At 52.4% G+C, this 18,450-nt stretch overlaps 1 protein-coding gene and 1 non-coding gene across 2 annotated transcripts in view; one reads left to right on the top strand and one right to left on the bottom strand.

Moving 5' to 3' along the window:
* PAX5 (paired box 5) overlaps positions 1-18,450 on the top strand; it is a 170,977-nt gene that overhangs the window by 137,158 nt on the left and 15,369 nt on the right. The gene's annotated exons all lie outside the window — the stretch shown is intronic.
* Positions 17,225-17,296, bottom strand: TRNAC-GCA (transfer RNA cysteine (anticodon GCA)). Its single transcript has one exon. It is a non-coding gene; the product is annotated as a tRNA-Cys (tRNA).

Genomic DNA, 18,450 nt, shown 5'->3' with positions numbered 1-18,450 from the left:
CCACCTCTTCCATTATAAGAGAGACTTCCGTAGATGAAGTTTTCTTTTAGAATACATTGAAAAGGAATTATGTCCGGGGTACACTTGGGCAGTTGAATTTGGAGGCCTGGAAAAATAGTATGTTTTTCTGTATGAACCACCGTCTTGGTGGCTTACACTCCTGTTTATTTCGAATTTGGTTCTGCTATTGGGGTTGTCCCTCCTCTGTGTTTCAGGATGTGTTCACATATGCAGATCAAGGCTACTTGGTCTGCTCGAGCATTTGCAGATTCAGTTCCTGTGGCTCTGAAAACCCTACACAGCCCTTGGCTAATTAGTTACGTTGAACAAAGCAAACACGGAACATCACATCAGCTCAGCATGGAGACAGTTTTCAGATTTTATTTTCATCAACTTCCAGCAAATGCCAAAAGTTTTGCACCAAAGATTCCATAGTATCTTGACCAGTGTAACTAGTTGATTCCCGCCTGAAGGTATTTGCACAACCTAACGGATATTGACATGGCATTTGAAAAACTCTTAAAAATTCTAGGCTGAGGGAAAGATGGGGGCGTTCACTGCCCTTTGGCTTCAGTGAGTCTAAGAAGCAAGGTAACCAACTGTCTTTGAGATGAACTCACCTTGCCCCCACACCCCTTACTGGACTCCTCTTTGGGGGTTTCAGGCCAGAGTGCCAGGAAATCCTGACCATGTCATGTTTCCCTCCCCTGGGCTGCAGCAGACAAGCAGCTGTTTGACGAAGGCCCTAGAAGGAGCCTGGTGGGCTCTCTGTCCTGGAAGCTCTGCTCACTGTAGATGGGTGTGCATCACCTCTAGATGCCATTCATTGAAATTGCTCAACTGATGGCTTTCTTGAAGAAGTGGGAGGTGATGGTGAGGTTGGAGTGGACCCCTGAGGCCAATGAGGTGGTGTGGGCAGGCACCGTGTCCTGGACTCCAGTGGGAGGGATGGAGGCACCTACTCCCCCTCACAGGGGCAATTCCTCTGCTTAGTGCACTCAGCCCGCTCTTTTACTCCCACTGCCACTGGCCCAGACTGCCTGGCTCCCTCTCACTCCCGCGTTTTCACCTAAGGCCTCACCAAACATGTATTAGTTTCCTCTTGCTGCTAGGACAAGTCACTGCAAATTAGTGACTGACTTAAAGCAACAGTAATTTCTCATTTTATGGTTCTGGAGGTTGAGAATCCAAACTAGGTCTCCCTGGGCTGAAGTCCAGGTGCCAGCAGGGCTGGGTGTCTTCTGGAAGTCACCCAGGGAGACTCGTCCCCTGCCTTCCTCAGCTTGTAAATGCTCCACATCCCTGGCCTGAGTCTTTATCATGCTGCCATCTTCCAGGTTCGGAGAAGGCAATGGCAAGCCACTCCAGTACTCTTGCCTGGAAAATTCCATGGACGGAGGAGCCTGATAGGCTGCAGTCCATGGGGTCGCAAAGAGTTGGACACAACTGAGCGACTTCACTTTCACTTTTCCCTTTCATGCATTGGAGAAGGAAATGGCAACCCACTCCAGTGTTCTTGCCTGGAGAATCCCAGGGATGGGGGAGCCTGGTGGGCTGCCATTTCTGGAGTCGAACAGAGTCGGACACGACTGAAGTGACTTAGCAGCAGCAGTAGCAGCTCCCTCTTCCTCTTAGAAAGACCCTTGTGGTTTTAATGGACTCACCTGCTTAATCCAGGATAATCTCCTTATCTTCAGGTCAGCTAATTAGCAACCTTCATTCCCCTTTGCCATACAACCCGACGTGGTCATCATGAGTTCCAGGGATTAGGGTGCAGATATCTTTGTGGAGAGAAGTGTTATTCAGGAGGGAGGTGTTATTCTGCCCACCACACCATCTAAACCAAGACCCCCATCACACCCTTCTCAAGGCATTCTGTTCTTTTCATTCATTATTTAAGCACAGTGGGAGGAATTTAATTTAATTAGTTTATTCTTCCTTGTCCAGTTCCCCCCAGGTCTGTACAGTACTCAAGGGTTATACAGCACACAAGGCTCTGTCTATCTTGTTCATCTCTGTGTCCCTGGTTCCTGGCAGAGTGCCTGGCCCATAGTACTCAGGCAATAGTAGATGCCATAGAAAAGGCGGGGGGGATGGGGGAGGGGGTGGTGGTGGTTGGGGCTGGGCTGCCTGGGAGAGCACAGCTCAGTACTGCAACAGTGCAGCCATGGAGGCTGAGCTGCCCTGAGGGCCTGCAGTGGCAGCCACGTGGTAAAGCAGGGAGGCTGGTGGTTGAGAGCATGGGCCTGGAGCCAGGCTGCCTGGTTTTGCATCACCCTCCTGCTTCTCACCAGCTGTGTGACGTGGGGCAAGTTATATAACTTCTCTGGATCCTTGTTTCCTCCTCATCTATAAAATGGGGATGATGATAATAAGAATGAGGATTAAATGATGTACAGTTGGCCCTCTGGATCTATGGGTTCAGCATCCATGGATTCAACCAACCATGGATAGAAAATAGTCAGAAAATAGTCCAGAAAATTGCAAAAAGCAAGACTTGAATGTTAGCAACTGTTTACATAGCACTTGCATTGGATTAGGTATTGCAGTTTATCAAGAGATGATTTAAAGTATACAGGAGGCTCATGTAGGTTGTATGCAAATATTACATCATATTATATAAGGAACTTGAGCATCAGTGGATTGTGATGTCCACAGGGGTCCTGGTCCCTAACCCTGGCAGATACCTAGGGATGACTGTCAAATATGTAAAAACTCTTAGAATTTTGCCTGGCACATATTAAGTGCAATCTAAGTGTTATTTATTATTATTATTTACAATTGCCGTTGCTTATACTGGGGTCTGAGCTTATACTGGGGTGTGGTGGTGAGGAGAGAAGCCTAGCAGGCATGCCTAAAGCTGGCCTTGCCCAGCTGGCATCAAGTCAAGAGCTCTCCAGCAGAGCCCACATCCCTTGGAGCCCATGGATCAATGGGAGATACAAATTAGAAAAGAATCCAGTCACAAGCAAAAGTGCTGCTAAGCAGGAGCAGGGTAGACTCTGAATGCCTGGAAAAAATGGAGAGACACCTGTGGTTGGTCCAAATGAGAAAGATGTCCTGGTAAAGAGGGCCAGAAGCTGGGCTGTAAGCAGAGTATCCTTGACCATCTGAAGAGGAGTGGGGCAGGGGGCTGAGAGTGGGTCCAGCTTAGCGACTGGAGTGGGTTCATGTTGGGGGGAGTATGGCCCAGCCAGCCCAGCTGGGTAAGTGGGGTTGACAGGAAGAGAAGCTGGTTAAGGAGGAGGCCAGTGGGCAACAAGGTTAGGATTTGAATTTGTCAGCTTTTGGAACCCTGCACAGCTCCATAGGCATGGCCGAAACCTGTGGATGGGAGTCAGAGGGACACCTTTGTCGGCCTTGTGTAGAGACCTTTTCCCCAAACCAGAACTGAAAGCATGAGAATGGGCAGGCTTGGGAGGGGCTGGCAGAAGCCAGGGAGGACTTGGTGGAGGGGCTAGAGCATCTTGTGAGATAGGATCAGTGCTCCCTTCTCAAGCGCTTCCCTGGCCCAAGCATCAGCATGTTTGCTTAGGGAATGAATAGCCTTTGTTCTTAGCTCTTATGACCTCCTCACCAGAGCTCCTGTGGGTCCTGTGGCCTGGGCACTTTCTAAGTTCCCTCCTTACAGTCCTCCTTTCTAAGCTCCCTCCAAGGCAGTCCTGAACGCCACGCACACCTGTTGCTTGTTCCTGACTCTTTGCTGCCCTCTAGTGGCCTCCAGTCACTCTGCCACACGAGGAACATAGACCCTGGGGAACAGCAGACACAGCCAGGATGAAATGGCAGGTAGCCATTCGTTTGTCCTTTCATTCATTCTCAGATATTTCCTGAGAAACACCGGTGCTGGCTCTGGGCTAGGTGTGATGTTACAGACACAACCCCTGCCCTCAGGGAGCTCACAGTCTAGTTGGTGAGTTGTTGTTTAGTTGCTAAATTGTGTCCAGCTCTTTTGTGACTCCGTGGACCGTAGCCTGCCAGGCTTCTCTGTCCATGGCATTTTCCAGGCAAGAATACTGGAGTGGGTTACCAATTCTTTCTCCAAGGGATCTTCCTGACCCAGGGATAGAACCTGCATCTCCTGCATTGGCAGGCGATTCTTTACCACTGAGCCACCAGGGAAGCAAAATATAAGAAGCGACTTTACTTCTGGCAGCTTGATGAAGTTGTGAGATGTTGTTGTTGTTTAGTTGCTAAGTTGTGTTCAGCTCTTTGCAACCCCATGGGCTGCAGCCCAACAGGCTCACTGATCATTCCCACAAGCTATGTTTAGAGCTAAAATCTAGGAATGTGCTGAGGAAATGCAGGAGAGAGGCTGCTAGGTCTGCTGGGGGCGCTGGGGCAGGTGGGAGAAATCAGGGAAGGCTTCCTGGAGAAGGTCATCTGAGCTTCACCTTGAAGGGTAGTTTGCCAGTCTGAGAAGTTGGAGGGGCATTGCTGCGTAAGGGACTATGTGTAAGAAGAGCCAGAGCCTCAATTCCTAGAAATCTCTGGGACGTGAAGTGCTGCAAACAGCAGCCTTGACAGATGGCAGGCTTGTCCCAGGCAGATCTGAATGTGAGTCGGAGGGGAGGCTCCTGTGCCTTCAGGGCATGGAGAATGAGGGGTCTGGAGTGGCCTGATCTGAGCAGTGCCTGTGACTAAAGCCCCATGTGAACCCTGCGTAGAAGTAATGCTGGGACTGGGGAGAAACTCCATGTGGGTTTATGAGTGCTTTGCCACATTGGGGAAGAACAGAGTTGCAGAAGCAAAGGCTCAGAGATGAAAAGCATGCTGGCGCATGAAGGACCAGCTGGAATCCAGGAGGCCTGGGTTTTGATTCTAGCTGTCAGACCCTCACGGTGTGACCTTAGAATGCGGTGTCTGGATTTTCTACTCTCTCAAAGCAGGAAGTAGGGGGCAAGGAGATTGAATTAGATGCTCCATAGGGGGCTTTCTGGTCCTGCCACACAAGGGCCTCTAAATCTGCTGATATCACCCCTCTGCTGAACTGGAGGGCTCCTGAGCCAGCCACCACTGTTCCACTTGGGCAGCAATTTCCCTTCAGGTCTGGGGCTGGGACATGCTAAGGCAAAGCCTTAGGCTTTCACGTGTAATCAGGTAAATCACTTCCAAGGGGTGGAGCTGAAGGAGAAGGGAGCCTCGAGCTGTGCTAATCCCTTACGGCTGTCACTGTGTCCTCTAACCCTGCTGTGACAGGCGAGGATGGCCCTCAGGGGCTCCACACCTGGAATGAGTGCTTCGCTGGGGGCAGGAAGAATGAATATAAAGGTTCTGAGACATGCTTTACTTGTGTACATATCAGAATCCTTCCAAAATCCAGACTGAGTCGACCAGGGCCATCTTCATTTCTTCCTTTGATCCACTGGCATCTACAGCCCCTGTCTCCCAAACTTCATCAGCTATTGGCCCTCAGCTGGACGGGCCGCCACCGCTAAGCCTGTGGGTCACTCCATCCAGGACTCTTCTCCCCAGAGAATTTTTGGCAACGCCCAGAGCTTTCGGGGGGCAGGGAGAGCAGTGGGGCTCTGCCCTCTCAAAGGAAAATGCTTTTGAGTAAAGCCAAACTGCCTCTGCCGCTCAGTTAATTCCAGCAACAAGCCTCACCCCCAGCCGCATGGTGCTTCACAGGCTATAAGAGAGCCACACCTGTCGCCCCCAGTGGCAATTTGAAGGCACCTTTGAGGTTGGAATGTTTATCCCCATTTCAGAGGTAAGTGAGCTGAGCTCAGAGAGGTGCCGTGGCCAGCCAGGCTGCACAGCCAGTCACGGGGAGCAGCTGGGCCCGACACCTGGAATTCTGGTCCCGACTTCACCCAGCCCCTGGTGCCCGTGGAAAGTGGGCCCAGGGAAAGGCTTTGGTTTCCTTGGCGCTCCCTTAGGGGTGTGGATGGCCTTCCTGACCCAGAGGTCTTTTACGGGCCTGAAGAAGGCTTTCCCAAGCGGCGACACCAGGCAACCACACTTCAGACTCTGGTACATTTCCTTCTACTCCTATCTTCACCTGCCCATGTGCCGCCCATGCTCCTGGGCCCCAGTCGGGTGCGCTCTCTAAGAGGATGCCTACACCCCACTTGCTCCAGGGGCACATCTCTCCCCTGAGCACTGCCAGGGCACTGCCCAGGTTCTGCCTCGCCCACGGCTGGAGTGACTGGGCTCGCCCAGCTCCTGGATGCTCCACTGGAATCCTCCCGCTATCCAGTCCCTGCACACAGTAGGCGCCCCACGGATATGAGGGGGTGGAGAATTTGTTTGAATCGGGCACATGCCCCTCCCGATCTTGTCCAGCCTGGGCTTGGGGCCCGACAGTGTAATTAAACAGAGCTTCGGCTCAACTTACACGCCCCAGCTTGCTCTTCCAATATTTGCTCTGGCTCCTCGCTGGAAGACGCTGAGACAATGGCCCTTGTTACCCTCTGTTTGAGTTATTTATTTTTTTCACTTTTCCCTCCTTCCCCTCTCGGGGGACTCGCCTCTCGCCCTCATCCCTCATGTTTTCCCTTTCACTTGACTGTCACTCTCATTGTCCTCCTGGGGCCAGGAACGCAGGGTGACAGGCAAGGGGAGCCCAACCGGGCTGGGGAGGCTGGAAATATAGTCATTAATGGGACCTGAGAAGCCCAGATGTCCTCCCTGAATGCGGGTAATTTGTTTTTAATGAAAAACCACGCGGTGACCCTGAACAAATGAATTTTCTTTATAAGGAGTCTATGTGCAACGGCACAAATAAAGGATCTGAATCAGGAAGACTTAGATCCAGAGCTGAGAGAAAGAGAGAGGGAAGGAGTGGGAAGGAGAGCAAGGGACATAAAGGAGGAGGGGAAGGGAATGTTCAGATGACGACTGTGTTATCATGTCCTTTTGTCTGAAGCTCAGTCCTGGGTCATGCGTGCCTTGGGCATTGTCCTGCCAAAGCAGGATGCATGACAGTTGTGACCATTTCGAGGTCTTGTTCACAACAATGGGAAGAATATGAACCACCATCTGGACAGATGTTTACAAAGTGCAGTTCTTGTGTGTGATCTCAGCAGGTCCCCTCCATAGCATCAGGAAGGCATGGTTTTTAGCCCCATTTCACAGAGATGAAAACTGAGGCTGAGGAATGGCGATTTGCCTAAGGTCACACAGCTAGCCAGTGGTCAGGTCCAGATGACAAACGAAGGGCTTTGCCAGTTTGGAGTTTGACTGTTAGAAGCACAGCGCTCCCTCTGCGGGACCCAAGAGAAGGGGGCTGCTCTGAGATAAGGGGAGGTCCCGGGTCTGCACTGAGGAGTCTTGGATTGAAGGAAAGCCCCATGGCCCCAGAACTTTGTGACTCTGCAGATTTTCTGAGTACTTTTCGGGACGGGAGGAGGGGGCATTCCTGGAAAGAGAACTCCCCGGAAAGGAGCCAGAGTCACTTGCAGAAGTGGCTGCGGGGGGATTGGAATCTGGAGAGCAGCCGTGTCCCACCACCCACCACCCAGGACCCTTGGGGGGCGTCCAGAGCAGGTGCCTGGGGGCAGCAACAGAGGTGCTGGTTCAACAGAAGCCCCAGCCGAGGGCCCGCCAGCACGTGCAGCACTGCAGGCGGATAGCAGGGATCTAGGGTGGGCTGTGTCTGTGTAATGTGAGGAGGCCTCCTCTAATACGTGCCTTGCAGAGGGCTGGGGTGGCCTTTATACGCTCTGTAGCTACTTCTCCCTTCGCCAGGGATGGAATGGCCAGACTGACCTTAGAAACCAGCCCAGGAGTATGAAGATGAGGTCAAAGAAAGGACTTGCTCAAGGTCACACAGCCAGTCAGAGGCCTTTTTTTTTTTTTTTTCCTGTGGCCACAGCCTGTCCTTTTGTCTCCACTGGGCTAGGGGGACATAACCCCCCACATCCTCTATGTCTTCAAAGCAACAAAAAAAGAAGCATTTTGTCCCGACTTCATGCAGGCCCAGCCTTCCTGGGGTGGTCCCTGGCTGACCTGGCTTCTAGAACAACTTGAAGCACAGCTCCCCCACCCATCCACCCACCCCAGCCTTGTCCTGTCCCTCTTGAGCATGGACCCTCCCCAGGCCCTACCTGGTCAGCTACAGGAGCATCTCCTGGGATGCAGGCCGAGCTGTCCCCAGGTTGGTCAGAGCTTCAGCCTGAGACCTTGGTGAGGCCTCACTCCTCCTGCCCTCAGTCTTTCCCCCAGAGTCAGGCGCCTGGACAAAAAGAAATGATTGTGTTGGTTTTTTTTTTTTTTTCTTCCCTGCATTTGGCTGCCCTCTGGAAGTTGTGACCCAATTAGAAAATCAGACAAATTGAAAAATCTGGCCACTACCCTAGCTGAGTTTATAGTCTCAGCTCACATTTAGGTCTCTGCCTCCCAAACACCCACTCGGAGAGCCCGACTGCCCAGGCTTCCTTGGCCACCTGGAGCAGATTCCGTGCCACTCTCCTCTGTAATTGACAATTTATTCCTCACTGACTTCCAAAATGGACTTGAGGCAGCTTCTTGATCTTTCAGTAACATCAGCCCGAACCTGAAATCCCTGTATAAAATCGGAGGACTGAGAGTGGGTCACAGACAGAGGCCTGGGAGGGAACCAACTGGCCCCTCCCACGAGTGGACTGGTTTTTAACGGGGTCTCACCATCCAGCTTCGTGCCCCTGTGGCTGGAGCTACTCAAACTGCGCTGCTGAGAGTGGGGAGCTCACTTTCTTGGAAAAGGCTTCTGTCTGGATGCATTCCGGAGCATGCTTCCAAAAACATACTTTTAATCAAAAAGAAGATCATCAGAAAAACTGGGACAAATTGTGATTCTAGCAGTGGACAGTTGTAAATGCCAGGAGGGGTTGCCAGTTGGCAAATAAACTCTGGTGAGGTCTTGGATTAATTATACCACCAGTGAGCTGATGCGGTGGGGTCTTTCTTAACTGTCCTCATTTCTAGAATTAGTTCTGGTCTTCCTCCCTCCCTTCCTTCCTTCTCTCCCTTCCTCCCTAACCTTCTCCCTTCCCTTGTTCTCGCCTCTCTTTCCTTCCTGCCTTCCTCCTTCCTTCATTCATTCATCCATCAGACAGTCCCTGATCTCCTCCTGGGTGCTGAGCCCACTTCACAGAGTGAACAGAGAAATCATTGAATTTCTCAAGACCTCGGAGCAACCATGAGGAGAATCACCCATATTACCTGCTCAGAATGGAAAGAAACCAGCTTGAATGTGGTGGGTTCGTGGGACTGCCAGGCCCAGGGACCCCCAGGAGACAGGAGGGTGAGGTCTTGGGGCTGCTGGGCTGGACCAGAGATGGGAAGGGATCCCTGGCCCAAGACCAGCTCGCTCTGGGCCTCCCCCGAGACGCTCCGAGGGAAGCCTGGTCCCCCAGAACCTCTGTCCCTGAAGCGGGTGCCAGGCCCTTGTATACAAACAGGGGTTCGGTATTTAGGAGTGGGGAGGAGCAGGGAGCTGCCCTGAATGGCTGCCCGCTTTGGAAATTTCTATGCATTTGTAATAACAAAATTACCATAATTTGCTCGTTAACGCAGCTAGATCAGTCAAGCATTGTTCCAGGCGGGCAGGGAGGCCGCGGCGCCTCTCTCTGCGCACTCTCCACCCCCCAGCCAGCCTGCCAGCCCGTTAGAGCTCTGGAAATTAGCATGCAAATGGTCCTAATTCGGTGGGCGAGCTGTCAGGCAGCGCCTCTCCGGCCTCGTCTCTGTGAAGGCCCTGACAGCCCGGCTCCGGCGCCGGCCCACCCTCCTCGCTCCAGCCAGGAGGGGCTCCGAGGGGCACCTCCAGACTGACAGCTTGGCGGCCTCCCTCCCTCCGTCAGCGCCATCAGGCCTGGCGGCGGGCTCCCCGGGGAGCAGGCAGGGCTGCCACCATGCCGGCCAGCAGGAGGAAGCGAGGGAACGGGTGGGAGGGCTGCTGGCGGAGGCCGGTCGGTGCTCAGGTCCACCAGCCTTGGCTGGATGGGGCAGCATGAGGGTGGAGTGGGGCCCCCTGACCGGGGCAGGTTGGGGCCCAGCGACCCTCACGGCGGGTGGTTTCTGAGAGCAGGCCCCACGGGAACCCTGGGGCACTCTCTCCACCTGCACACCCACTGGAGCAAGTCAAATCCTGCCTCGCTATCCCTTCTTTGTCTCCCGAGCCTGACTGAACATCCTTCTCAGCCTCCCCATACCTGGAACACCTCTGTCCGCATCTGAGCGTGCGACTCCTCCAGCTGCGAGGGAGACCTAGGGGAGGCCGAGAAGGTGTGGGGCATAGGCCAGATGCCCTGGCCTGGCACTCGGCTCCCTTGGCCTCAGTCCTGCCTCCAGTCACCTTCCCCCCTTTGCATCTTTTATAGTCTTCCTCCAGAGGCTGTGGTGAGGATGAGAGGAGAAGGCCCCGCTTTCTAGAAGTAGCTAGCATCTAGTGAGAATGTCTATGAGCAGGTCATTTCCCAGCCTGCTGGCCCTTCATAACAGCCCCATCAGGTTGGTGTTGATGGTACCCCATTTCCTAGAGGAGGAAGCTGAGACCTCAACTTACACAGAGTAACTTGCCCAAGTGGCAGGGCCAGGATAGAGTCCAGTCTTGATTGCTCAGATCCTCTTAGCAAGAGAAAAAGCAGGACCCTGAGAGCCAGACCATACTTCTGTCTCAACGGTGAAAGGTATAATGATACCCTTATAGGCAATCTGTGCCTTTTATGGTGCTTGGCACATCCTCAATACTAGATAAATGTGGGCTGAAAGGAGAGAACCCCAGTAGCCCAGGTTTGACAGTCGTTTGGGATTTGCTATATCCATCCTTATGTTCCTCTTCTGACCTGTGAGAGCAGAGTGAAGAAGCAACAGCTGGAGAGAGAGGGGACACCACGGAGCCGACCTTGAGGTTTTCCCCAGCTTGTGTCTCAGGACCTTCCTCCCCATGAGTGGAGGCAGCCTCACTCCAAGTTTCAGGCTTTGGCAAGTGGAGAGCAGGCTGAATCTCAGTCCGCACACGCCCAATCAGCTGGCTGTTCTTGTGCAGTGAGCAACCTACTCATCCCTACATGGCTGCCCTGCCCCCTTTGTATATTTTAAGGGAATCTTAGTGGAACTCTTTAGACTTCAGATAAACGAAGAGATGAGAGAGACCTTGAGAAATTCAAAACCCCAGCTGGCTGTCTGAGCCAGCCAAAGGAGGCTCATGAGCCTGAGCATCTGTGGCATCACAGCACCACCCAGCACAGAGCCTGCCACAGGGCAGATGCTCAGTGAGGGTTTGAGAAGCCACACTAAATAATGTGTGGGCCAAGAGAGGAAGTAAACACACAAACATGTGCCAGGAGTGAACTAAAAGCCATCTATCCCGCTCACCTCAGACCAAACACCTTCAGTCGCGGGTGGCTTTTCCTTTCCACCTACTCTTTGGTTTGTTATTTGGGGGCTATGGTGTGAGTCTGAGGGAACTTTAGGTCTCCAGGTAGTGACCTCTCAGTAGCTACTGCTGGGCTACTCAGAACATACCTTGGAGAAGACTAGCTCCCCCAACCCACAACCACAGAATCCCAGGCTAGAAGGGCAGCTCAGGCTTTCATTCCCACCCCAGAGGGCCATGCTGGGCACATCTGCAGTTCCCTGGATGAGCCAGGATGGATGCTTGCAAACTTCATTTCTGCTGGAGGAAGAATTGCCCAGGCTCCCCCTAGTGGACAATTGGGGCACATCGCTCTCTTGTGTGTGGCATTGCTGGTGTGGGCAGGACAGGGCAGGATGGGACAGGACCGTCCGTTTACCCACAGTTGGCCCATCCACACACTCACTGAATTCTCACCACAACCCTGTGGGTGCACTCCTGATTATTACTTTTGTTTTAGGCTCGGTGAGAGGAATGGGCTGGCCCAGGGCCATGCTGAGTCAAGACTAGAGTCCAGGCAGTCCATATCCTGCCTCACCCTATGAATGTCCTTGGCCTCAGCCAGCTGACCATCTACTTTCATGGCCACAATGCCTGGCCCTTCCAGCCTTGTAGCTTGAAGCTCCATGTGGCCAGAGGTGCCCACTCTGTGGGTGGGTCCGTCTTTCAGCAGATGTTTGCGGTATCCTCCTTACTGGTCTCCCTAGTGCCACCCTTTACCCCCTTGAGTCCATTTTCACCAGAGTAGCCAGGGTGAGCCATTTCGGTCTGAGTCTGGTCATGTTCCTCTTTTGCTGTCTCAGAGTAGAGGCTGACGTTCTCACAAGATCTTCCCCTTCCTACTTCCCTCCTTGAACTCATCTCTACCTGCCCCTCCCTCATTTTTCCTCTCCAGCCTCACAGACCTCCTCTCTGCTCTTCCAACATGCCACCCACACTCCAGCCTCAGGACCTTTGCACTTGCCGTTCCTTCTGCACAGACTGCCCTTCAAATAGGTATTCACGGGTCTGACTCTCACTTCCTTCACCTCTTTATTCGAAAGTCACCTTCTTGGTGAAGCCATGCCCAGCCCCTATATCATCTCCTTATGTTTTCTTCTTAATGCATAATGTATGCTTTATTTTTTTTCCTATTTATTGTCTGTTTATGTCACTAGAATATAAGTACCCTGAGGGCAGGAATGTTTGTTTTATTCATGGCTGTATCCTCAGTGTCTAGAGCAGTGCCTGGTATTTAGCAAGCACTCAGCTAACACCTGCTGAATGAGTAGGCAGATGAAACATTGTCTGCTGTATGACCAGCATCAACATAGATACACACTGGGTCTCCCCAGCACACCTGGGGCTCCCCCCCCTGCAGCTCACCCTGCATTTGTACCCTTAGGAAGTGTCTTCACTCTTTCTTCCTGGGCCCCCAAAGACATCTTCCTTCCCCCTCCTAGGTCCCTCCCCACTAAGCTGCCTCTCAGCTAGGTCTGTGGGCTGGTCACAGAGGACACGGATGAAAGTGTCAGTCAAATTTAGGAAAGAAGAGGTCTCCATTAGCACAGCCAACTGCAGGGCTGACTTTCTCACCCATGAGGAAACTGAGGCCTGGACTGGGGAAGACTAAGTTTGTGATAGAGGGAGGACTTCACTGGGACTCCTGCCTCCGGTCCAGGCTTGACAGTTATGAGAATCCGCCTGAGGGCTGTCATGATTCAGCTCCTTCCACAGGACAAGTGCTTCAACAAGCTTGCTAAGTATTGGGGGCAGCTGCCCAACCACCTGCCTGCAGTCCACCCACACCAGCCGGCCCCTCTTAGCAGTCAGCTGTTGGCAGTTAGCCTTCTTAGAGGCCAGCTTTCTTAGGGGCCAAGTTTCAGGAGGCCTGGGGACTAGACACAGTGTGCCTCTGAGGACCCTGGGAAACTCCTTAATGTGAGTGAGTGCTTCTCAAACTTTACTGCACACAAACCATGTGGGCATCATCTTCCAGAGCAGATTTGGTTCAGTAACGCTAGACTGGGGCCCAGGACCCTGCATTTCTAACAAAATCCACTGATGCTACTACACGCTGAGCAGCTAGCGCCTGTCCTCTGCTTCTCAAACTCACTGTACGAGGACTCACCTCAGGAGTTGGGACCAATCCTGAAACCTGGTCCCACCCAGAGACTCTGATTGAACTACTTTGGGTGTGTCTTGGTCATGTGGCTTTCCTAAAGCTCCCTGATACTGCTACTGCTAAGTCATTTCAGTCGTGTCTGACTCTGTGCGACCCCGTAAATGGCAGCCCACCAGGCTCCCCCATCCCTGGGATTCTCCAGGCAAGATCACTGGAGTGGGTTGCCATTTCCTTCTCCAATGCATGAAAGTGAAAAGTGAAAGGGAAGTCACTCAGTCGTGTCCGACTCTTCGTGACCCCATGGACTGCAGCCTACCAGGCTCCTTCCTCCATCCATGGGATTTTCCAGGCAAGAATACTGGAGTGGGGTGCCATTGCCTTCTCCCTAAAGCTCCCTAGATGACTCTAAGAGGCAGCAAGGTTTGAGAACATGGACCCAAATCATGTACATCACTTCTGCCCTCTGGCACCTCTCCACTCAGGGAGAGCCCTGCAGCATAAAGAGGAAGGGACTTGTTGACATGGTGAGGAAGGGAGAGGAACCCGGAGGCTACATCCACTCCATAGGCCTTTGGAGAGGGCACCCCGAGGATTGAATGAGGACACAGCTATTAAAGGAGAGGCGCTGAGCCCAGCAGTGGAGAGAGATGGAGACCACGGGGCCCTTACAGGCAGGGGAACAACTATGAGAGCTGAAGCAGCTAAGTGGCCCCATGGAGCCCCACTTTTGGCTTTGTTCTTGACCCTGACTCTGATAGAAAAAATACCCTGTCCCCTCTTTAGCCCGGCCTGCCTCTCTCCCTGTATCTGTGCACTGGTCCCCAGCCACGCAGGACTCGAGTAATCGATGTGTGTGTTGCCCTTTCCCATGGAGTGCGAGCTCTCAGTTGGCAGGGACCGCGTGTGATTCATCTCCGCTCCAGCCCCAGGTCTTGCGCTCTGGGGGCGCAAAAGGTGTGTGGAATTGCGTGCAATCCTCCTCGGGGCGCACCAGGGCTCCGGGCGACGGTGCTGCAAGTTCCTCGTGCACAGCAAAGCCGGCACATCGTGGTAGTAATTGTGGAGGTAAATCTTGTCTGGTCTCCTCGCAAACACTTGGTGAGGCATTCCATAAATATGTCAGCAACAGCATTAAAATTTGATGGCAGGCAGCGCGGGTCGGCACCAGCACTGTGACTTCCCGGCAAGGTGTGACACCGTCACCTCCTCTCATTAGTCAGCGGCAGGACGCTGGGGCCTCCGCGCTGAGCCAGGCCCAGCTGGGGGCAGGCGGTTCTTCCAAGGACGACCCCTGGCTGCTCTGAGGGACAGGCCAAGGTCTCGGCCACAGGAAAGTAACTCAGAGCTTTGGGCTGACGTGGGCTGAGAGAAGCATCCCAGGAGGCTCTGGGAATGTGTGGGGAGGTGAGAGGGCCTCTGAGCTGCCAGGGGCTGGGGCTGGTTTCTGAGTCTGGGAGCTGGTGATTGAGGCTTGAGGCTTGTTTCAGCTTTATAGGCAGCCTGGTTGAAATTGTCTATTTTCTCGGAAAAAAAAGACTTCACAGAACACTCTCAAAGGGCATGGGGTTGGATCCATCGTTTAAGCAAGCAGAAGGACAACTGAGCAGGAGTCAGGGGAGAGAAAATTCTCCCTATGCAGAGACAATGGAAACCAATCTAGTCTACCTCCCACCCACCATGGTTCATTTGGGGAAACCAAGGCTAAGTGAACTTGAAAGGGACAGGTCCAAGGTTGCACACTGGTAGGGACAGAATGAAATTGAGGCCCTGACTCCTAGTTCAAGGCTTTCCCTACAACCGAAATTTGGAGCACTTGTTGAAATATGAGAAAATCATCTGGAAATATAATTTTCATTCAAAACAAGTCCTGGTGCATCCATTTTTTTTCATCTGTCACACCAAGCATGTGTTATGTGCCAAGACCTGAGTTAAACATCGAAGAATAGACCCTCGTGTTTGTAGAACACTCTTTGGTTCACAGAAGACTTTGAAATGTGTTGATATTGTTATTTAGTCCTGTGTAATGTTGTAATGCCACATTGCAAATAAGGAACTCAGGTTCAGAGAAGTAAAGCGACTTCTCAAGGCCACTCACCTAAGTAGTTGAGGGGCTTTGACAGGACTGACCAGCTCCTAGCCTGAGGTCTGCCCCATTGCCTCAGTTACCAACACAGAATGGCAGCCAAAGCTGCTCTTACTACCTGTGCAAATTATCAGTGCCTGCCTGTTTATAATAATTTACCAAAGCAGTGATGTGGTTTGGAGTTGTTCAGGGGTTTCGGGGTTTATCAGTCAGTGTGCCTTTTTGGCAGTTGCCTTGATGGGGAGTTGAAACGGATAAGAGCCAGGTCTCTGTGGCCCATTCCACACCAGGATGCATTGTATCCTGTAGAACCGCCTTCTTTCTGAGAGGAGTTGGAGACTGCCTTGCCCCCCAGGGTCCCTTCCATGGGACAGGGGCAGTACACTATGACTCTTCAGAAGGCAGCCGGGCTGGTGGAACAGATTTCAGCAACCCGTTAAATGATGCAGCTTCCATGTCCTTTAAAGTCCAGATCACAGCCACTTCTTACAAGAAGCTTTCCTGGATGCCCCAGCCAGGATAAATGATAACTTCTGCTCTGCTTCTAAGTCCTCCTCACTGTTAACTGATGCCTGCGTGTCTAGTTCTGAGTCTGAGGAATCCTCTCAGATGCTGGGAGTGCCGTGAGGACTGGGGCCTGGGCACCATGCACTGAGTGTGGAGAGGCGGTCCAGCACAGAGCTCTGAATGGGGTAGGGACAGTTTGAATGCTGAATGGAATGGATATACAGAATTCTCATGAATTTATTAGACATCCGTCACAGATATGTGAGCTGGATTTTCTCAGGAATACGGTTCAATATCACTCCAGCTGAATTCTGTAGAACCTGCAGTCTGGCAGTTTAGGCTTGGGATGGGGGCTTTTAGTCACATCCTGGTCACTCAAAGAAAGTCTTCAGGTAGAATCTAGATGCTGCATCTTTTGATGGCCAAATGAGTACTAAGGAAAAGAAACCTCTGTTTTCCAGCCCTGCTGTGCTTGGAATGCAGTCTGGTCCTGGTTTCTGAACTGTAACTATCAATGGGTTTGATTCCTTCCTTTTAAAAAAAATTTTCTTTGCTCTTTGGGGGTGATCCAACCTTGGTGCTATCATCATGTGACACAGAGGCCTAGAGAGGCCTGGTGGAGGTCCTCGCCCTTCAGGAGGGCACCCATCCAGTGTTCCTTTCCACCTGTGGGACCTGCACCAGGCCCCTGCAGCAGACATAGCCCACAGCTCTCTTCTGTGTGTTTTGCTGTCTTTCTCTATCTCTGTTTCATGCATCAGGCTTCTATCCAAGATCAAAGACCAGTGTTTCATGACCTGTATCTGTTGACACTGAAAGTACCTGGCTCAAGGAACAGTTGTAGGGCATGCGCAATGCTCATCCAGCGAGTATTAGTACCATGGGTGGGGCTGGAGCAGGGGGAGGGCAGCAGGGGCGGCCGCGATCTGCCAGTCACACGTGGTCAGTCCTCAAGGAGGAGCCACAGACTTACCAACCGCAGAAGCCAGAGTCTGGACAACCATCCTGAGTCTAGACAGGAAGTGCATCCGGCCATAGCCAGGGTTGGAGGCTTAGGGGAAACTGAAAGTGAAAGTGAAGTTGCTCAGTCGTGTCCGACTCTTTGCAACCTACCAGGCTCCTCCGTCCATGGGATTCTCCAAGCAAGAATACTGGAGTGGGTTTCCATTTCCTTCTCCAGGGGATCTTCCCAACCCAGGGATCGAACCTGGGTCTCCTGCATTGCAGGCAGACGCTTTAACCTCTGAGCCACCAGGGAAGTGGGGATCATCAATCCAGAAAGGCTACCTGAAAGAGGTGGTATTTGAGCCAGCTTTTGATAAGGTGGGGAACTGGACATGAGGAGCAAGAGGAAGGTGGTGTTTCAGATGAAGAGCGGTGGGGCAGTGGGAGATATGGCTGGGAAACTCTGGGACAGACCCTGCAGGGCCTTGAATCCCATCTGAGAATCCTGGGCATTACCTTGCAGCTTGGTCCTCACACATGTGCTGCCTGTGGGCACTCCCAGGTAAGGGCACACTGGAAACTAAGGACTCCACTGTTCTTTACACATACTCACAAATCAGGGGTTGTCTTACGCCCTAGTGAAACACTGTTTTCATGTGCATTGTTGGCTTAAATGAGAACATTGGGACAGAATTTTGGAATAATACCACAGCAAGAGAACAGATTAAAATGGAACCAGAACTGCTCAATATGAGTCATAGCATAGCCATGGGTCACACATGGAAATACCTACAGGGGCCAGGCACATCACAGAAAGAGAGGAAGTCAGCCTTGGGAATAAGACAGTTGTAAATCGCTTGTTCTGTAGCTGATGACACACTTGCCCCTTCAAAACACTGGGCAGCCAGGGAAGAAATAATACAGCGTGGAAAATAAACAAACAATGAAAACCAAGCAGCTCTGGTCACAGCAGCAGCTGTTTCTGCTGGCCCCACGTGGCTCAGGAAGCCCACTTCTTGCCTCTGATGGGCAGCCAGCTAGTGGGGTCTGCGCAGGCCCCGTGGTCCATGTTGGAGGCACTGAGATGTGACTGTTGTATTGTTTCCCCTGAGTTCCCTGAAGGCTTCCAGTATTCAGGGTCTGTGGTTGTAGATAACAGGAAGGGGGCTGAAGGCATGCAGCCTCCTCTGTACAGGGGACCAAGGCCGGGGGCAGGACCCTGCCTCTGCCCTGGCCTGCGGCTCTGTCTCACTGCGCCCTGGCCAGCACCGCTGTCCAGCTGTGACGTCCACGGCTCCCTAGAGAAGCAGAAACGAGACATTCTACATTCTCCCCCTCACTCTTGCCCTCTGCCTCGGTTTTTCTCCTCTCTTGGTTTTTCTGAAGGCCTTCGTGGCTGGCCTTGCTGGTGGGAGAAGAGGTTTTTTCCAGGGACAGATCGATGCTCTGTGTGCTGGGCTGTCTGGG

This window comes from Bubalus kerabau, chromosome 4 (genome assembly GCF_029407905.1).
Source record: "Bubalus kerabau isolate K-KA32 ecotype Philippines breed swamp buffalo chromosome 4, PCC_UOA_SB_1v2, whole genome shotgun sequence".
NCBI lineage: Eukaryota > Metazoa > Chordata > Mammalia > Artiodactyla > Bovidae > Bubalus > Bubalus kerabau.
Note: the sequence above shows the minus strand (reverse complement) of the source record. Positions and strands in the feature narration are given on the sequence as shown.